Below are 6,000 nucleotides of genomic sequence, written 5' to 3' on the forward strand. Positions count from 1 at the left end.
AATACCAAACACAGGAAGAACTGGCAAGCCAAACTTCACCATCCTTTTTTTATTATTATTATTTATAACTTTTATTTTTTTACAGTTTGGTCATTATTCCCCCCTCCCCATCTGTCCTCCCACAGTTCCACATCCCATTCCTCCTCCCCCCACACCGCTCTGCAAGAGGATGCCCCCCGTACATACCAGGCCTCTCCACTCCCTGGGGCCTCAAGTCTCTCGAAGGTTAGGCTGGTCCTCTCCCACTGAGACCAACCAAATAGTCCTCTGTTGTACATATGTTGGGGCCTCGCACCAGCTATCGTATGCTGCCTGGTTGGTGGCTCAGTTTCTGATAGATCTCATGGGTCCAGCTTAGTTGAGACTGATGGTCTTCTTGTGGGATCACCCTCCTCTTCAGTTTCTTCCAGTTTTTCCCTAATTCAACCACAGAGATCTCTGACTTCAGTCCATTGGTTGGGTGTCAGTATCTGCTTTTGTCTCAGTCAGCTGTTTGATGGGCCTCTCAGAGGACAGCCATGCTAGGCTCCTGTCTGTAAGAGTACCATAACATCAGAAATAGTGTCAGGCCTCGAAGCCTTCCCTTGAGCCAGATCCCTCAGTCTCTTCTCCATTTTTGTCCCTGCAGTACTTTTAGACAGGAGCAATTTTGGGTCAAAAATTTTGACCGTGGGATGGTGTCTTAGTTAGGGTTTTACTGCTGTGAACAGACACTATGACCAAGGCAAATCTTATAAATGACAACACTTAACTGGGGCTGACTTATAGGTTCAGAGGTTCAGTCCATTGTCATCAAGGTGGGTGCATGGCGGCATCCAGGCAGGCATGGTGCAGGAGGAGCTGAGAGTTCTACATCTTCATCCGAAGGAAGCAAGGAACTTACTGGGCATCCTCAGGCAGTTAGGAGGAAAGTCTCTAAGCTCACCCCCACAGTGACACACTTCCTCCCACAAGGCCACACCTCCTAATAGTGCCACTCCCTGGGCCAAGCATATACAAACCATCAAATTCCACTCCCTGGCCCCCATAGGCTTGTTCAAACACATGAGTCTATGGGGGCCATACCTAAACATAGCATAATGCAAAATACATTTAGTCCAACTTCCAAAGCCCCCATACTCTGTAGTAGTCTCGACAATGTTAAAAGTCCAAAGTTCAATGTCTCTTCTGAGATTCATCCAATCACTTAACTGTAATCTCCAAAGCAAGACAGGAAACCAGCTGGGCAAACTCTAAACTCTGCATCTCCATGTCTGATGCTAAGCAGTCTTCAGATCTCCAACTCCTTTTTCATCTTTGTTGAGTGCAACAGAGTTCTTTCTCCTAAGCTGGATCCACTCCCTGTTAGCAGCTTCCCTTGGCAGGCATCCTGTGGCTCTGGCATCTTTAACATCTTGGGATCCCCAAGTCAACTTCAGTTTCACAGCTTCTTGTTCCAGTGTCTGGGATCCACACATGATCTTCTGTGTTCCTCCAAAGGGCTTGTGTCACTTCTCCAGCTCTGCCATCTGTAGCACTCTAAGCTCAGGTTGATTCCACTCCACTGCCACTGCTGTTCTTGGTGATCATCCCATGGTACTGGCGTCTCCGATACACTAGGGTCTTCCGCTGTTAGTAGGCTCCACCAATAGCCTCTCACAGGCTCTCTTCATGATGCCAAGCCTCAGCTCCTTTGCATGACTCCTCCAGGCCTGACTGTCAAGTACAACTGGGGCTGCGCCTTCACCAATGGCCTTCCATGGCCTCTCACAGTGCCAAGCCTCAGCTGTTCTTCATGACACCTTCATGCCTTCACAACCAGTACCACCTGGGTGACTCTTACACATTACCAAGTCCTGGTGTAGCACAAGGTACAACCTTGGCTATCTCTGGAACACAGCCTCTTTGTGCTCTCAGAAAACACTTCCCAGAAGATGTCACCTCAATGACACTAACCAGCAGCAGTTGTCCCAGTAGTCTCCTTCTCCTCTTGAATATAAAGCCAGAGGCACATGACTGAAGCTGCCAAGTTCTGCTGCTTGCAGGAGCTGGAACTTGCCTGCCCCGCCTTGTTCTATTACATTATCACTAGCTTCCTTTTTTTCCAACTCCTTCACTGTCAAAGCTTGGCTGTCCTGGATCTTACTCCATAGACTGACTTTGAACTCAGAGATCTGCGTGCCTGTCTCCTAAGCATTGGGATTAAATGTGTGGTCCACCAAGCCTGGATCTAAGTTTTTCTTTACCTAGAACTTGCGCTGTTCTGGGCTGGCCTTGAGATCTGCTTATCTTTGCCTCCTGGAATTAAAGGTTTGTACTAAGGCACCTGAACCTAAATTTAGATGGGTGGAATCCTGCCCCAAGGTCACTACTCACTTAATTCAATTTAATGTTCTTGAACACAGGATTCAGTTCCATTTCATTTCCTGGTATCCCTTTAATACTCAAACTATATATTTTGTATTTTTCCTTTCTCAACTTGCTATTCGTGTTTAAAATGCTCTTCATGAGACTTAACAAGAGAACGAAGTCTATTATGGGCGTTTCTGAGACATCCTTTGTCAAGGCAATTAATTTGAGCCTCTTCACCTTAGCCTCAGGCAGACTGTTCAGACAAGAGCAAAAAGTAGCCACATTCTTCTCCAAAATACCACAAAAACTGTCTCTAGGCCACATGTTGAATTTCTCCACTGAAACCTCTTGGGGCAGGTTCACACAATTCAAATCACTCTCAGTAACAGTCTTCCATATTCCTCCTAGGATAGCCCATTATGCCCCATTTAAAGCATTCCACTGCTTTCCAAATCCAAAGTCCTAAAATTCACATTCTTCCAAACTAAAGCATGGTCAGGCCTAACACAGCAATACCCTAGTCCCGGGTACCCACTTCTGTCTTAGTTAGGGTTTTACTGCTGTGAACAGACACCATGACCAAGGCAAGTCTTATAAATGACAATATTTAATTGGGGCTGGCTTACAGGTTCAGAGGTTCAGTCCATTATCATCATGGTGGGAGCATGGCAGCATCCAGGCAGGCATAGTGCTGGCAGAGCTGAGAGTTCTACATCTGAAGGAAGCCAGGAACTGACTGGGCATAGTCAAGCAGGAAGGTCTCCAAGCCCACCACCATAGTGACACACTTCCTCCAACAAGGCCACACCTTCTAATAGTGCCACTCCCTGGGACGAGCATATGCAAACCATTACAGATGGCAACCCCATCCCCACACTTGATGCCTTGTCTTTCTGCTGGAGGTGAACTCTACAAGTTCCCTCTCCCTGCTGTTGGGCATTTCATCTAAGGTCCCCCCTTTGTACTTTCTAGAGGGTCCCCACCTCCCACCCCACCCACACACCCCAAATCCATTCATTCTGCTGGCCCTCAGGCAAACATCACAATTCTATAACTCTTCCTTAATGAATCAGTTTAGGAATCATCCCTCTGTTGCTATGGCTGCTCACGGAGAACTCAGCGGTGCCCTCTAGTGGACAGCTATCTTGTTGCCTAGAAAATTGAGCTGAAATCTGTACACTTTCTAGAACTAATCATTTGAAAGAACATAGAAAGGACAGAGGAAATCCTCATACAGTACTAAGACGACACATTCAGATAAGCCAAATTATTGAGATGTCATTCAGCCGAGGTTTTTGTGAAACAAAAATATAGTTAGGAGAAAAACAGAATGAGGATCAATAAAGAGGCAGAGGGCAATTTAAACACCACGGTGATATTTTATGGTATTAAGGAATTATGTTTTAAATGGGGCTTCTGGTACTTAGAACACATCCATAACATTATACATGGGAGAACATGGTGTCCAGAGCTTACTTCTCAGTAAGGGGTGTGGGGTAAAGGAAACACAGTTAATTAGCAATCGGTGTGTGATAGGTCACTAGGGCTCACTGCATTCCTTTCTTTAATTTTTTTTGTTGTTATTGAAAATTGAAATTCAAAGCTTTAAAGTACTGAGTCATTATTTAGGCTATTATTAACCTGTGTACTCTTCATGCAAAACTTTTCTTATCTACAGACCTCATCTCTGTTATAATGAGATTCAAATAGTCTCTGGGAGCCTAACCATGCTAGGAAGGACTATACATATGTAGGTCCCTCGATATGGCATTTTACAACCCAAGTAAATGTTGCCTATATAGCTTTTTTTTAAAGATTTTATTTATTTTATGTATATGAGTACACTGTAGCTGTCTTCAGACATACCAGAAGAGGGCATTGGATCCCATTACAGGTGGTTGTGAGCCACCATGTAGTTGCTGGGAATTGAACTCAGGACCTATGGAAGAGCAGTCAGTGCTCTTAGCCACTGAGCCATCTCTCCAGCCCAAATGTTGCATATATTAATGGGATCAAATACATCTAGTAATTTCTTTGAAGGCCATCATCCTGACTTTCTGTGGAAATCATTCTACTCTCACACTTAAACAATATAGTCAATAATAATAATAATAATGATAATAATAATAATAATAAACAAAATCAATGTTTTCAGCAAAATGTTTGTCTTCTGCCACTAGCTACTATATACCATGTTCCATTCCTTCCCATGCCCTCAGTCTGTGAAAAAAAAAAATAAGAGAGTCCATTAAGACAGACTCAGACTCAGCCTCAGACTCAGATGGGCTGCAGGAATGGAGCATCTGCCAGACATTCCCACCAGATGCCACTCCCAGTTGCTGGAATGTTATAAATACAACCAAAAATGGGGGTTTTGTCTAAGACCTTAGTAGCCAGCCCACAACCTGGGAAAGGTATAAGGCTTAGAGGGCAGAGAAAAGACTAGGCCAAGAAAGGAAACGAAAATGTATCTGTTGTTAAGCTTCTTGACTTTGGGTCTGTTGAGAAAGAGCTTTCCTTTCCAGCTGTGTTTTTAAAGCCCAGAAGGCGATTTGGTTTTCTTTTTCCCTGGCAAGGTATGTTAGAGCAGACAGGAGGACAAAGCCATGCATTTCATGGGAGTGTAGAAGGAAGGCTGATCTGACAGCAGTGCTTGGCCACAGACTAAGTCCAGCTGAGAGATCTGCTCAACATCAGAGTGTGGGCCTGTACCGGAGACCTGTGTACTGGAGGCCTGTGTACATAGAGATCTCCAAGCCCGGCCAGATTCGAGGGTCCAAGCAAAGGGGTGAGAGTGGGAGCAGGAAGAGGGAGTCCTCTCTGTCACCCAGCTGCTGCAGCTGGCTCCACCTCTGTCTCAGTTACTCCACACTGCCCTGCAGGCCAACTAGCCATCAAGGAATGCAGGAGAGCTTCAGGCAGCGTTTCAGGAGAGCAGATCTCTTCCCAAGTGGCACTGTTACAGCTCTTATGACGGAAGCTTTCAGACAAAGGAGTAGTTCTTACACACCTTTAATCCCTCTGGATAGGATTCTTCTTTTCTTTCTTTTTCTTTTTCTTTTTCTTTCTTTTTTTTTGGAGACAGGGTTTCTCTGTGAAGTCCTGGCTGTCCTGGAACTCCCTCTGTAGACCAGGCTGGCCTCGAACTCAGAAATCCGCCTGCCTCTGCCTTCCAAGTGCTGGGATCAAAGGCGTGAGCCACCACTGCCCGTGGATAGGATTCTTATATACAGTTTTGGGATGGGTCAGGGTCTGACAGCAGGTACTTCTCATTGGCTTGGTCTGAGAGCTTGGAGATACCTTATCTGCATGTGGGAGGGCTTGGTGCTGCTCCTACATGACTGATGGCCACAGACCTCTCTGCAAGGGTTGGGAGGCTGTAGCTACATGACAGGAGACAGGAGCCCAAGGGGTTTGGCCAAATTCCTGCCATCCCTTGCAAGCCACAATCACCTGCTGGCTCACCAGGGTTTTAAGCCTGAGCTCAAACAGGGATCAGGCTGCCTATTACAGCTCACCACCCCACATCAGAGTCCTCCCCCACACTTCTTTCAGTCCCTAACTTAAGAGCCTTACATCTTTACTTTAGGCACTGGGACTGTTCAAGCCAAATGACTGAAACTCAATTAACTTCTTTTTTTTTTTTTAAATTAGATATTTTCTTTATTT

This window comes from Mastomys coucha, unplaced genomic scaffold (genome assembly GCF_008632895.1).
Source record: "Mastomys coucha isolate ucsf_1 unplaced genomic scaffold, UCSF_Mcou_1 pScaffold18, whole genome shotgun sequence".
NCBI classification, from domain to species: domain Eukaryota; kingdom Metazoa; phylum Chordata; class Mammalia; order Rodentia; family Muridae; genus Mastomys; species Mastomys coucha.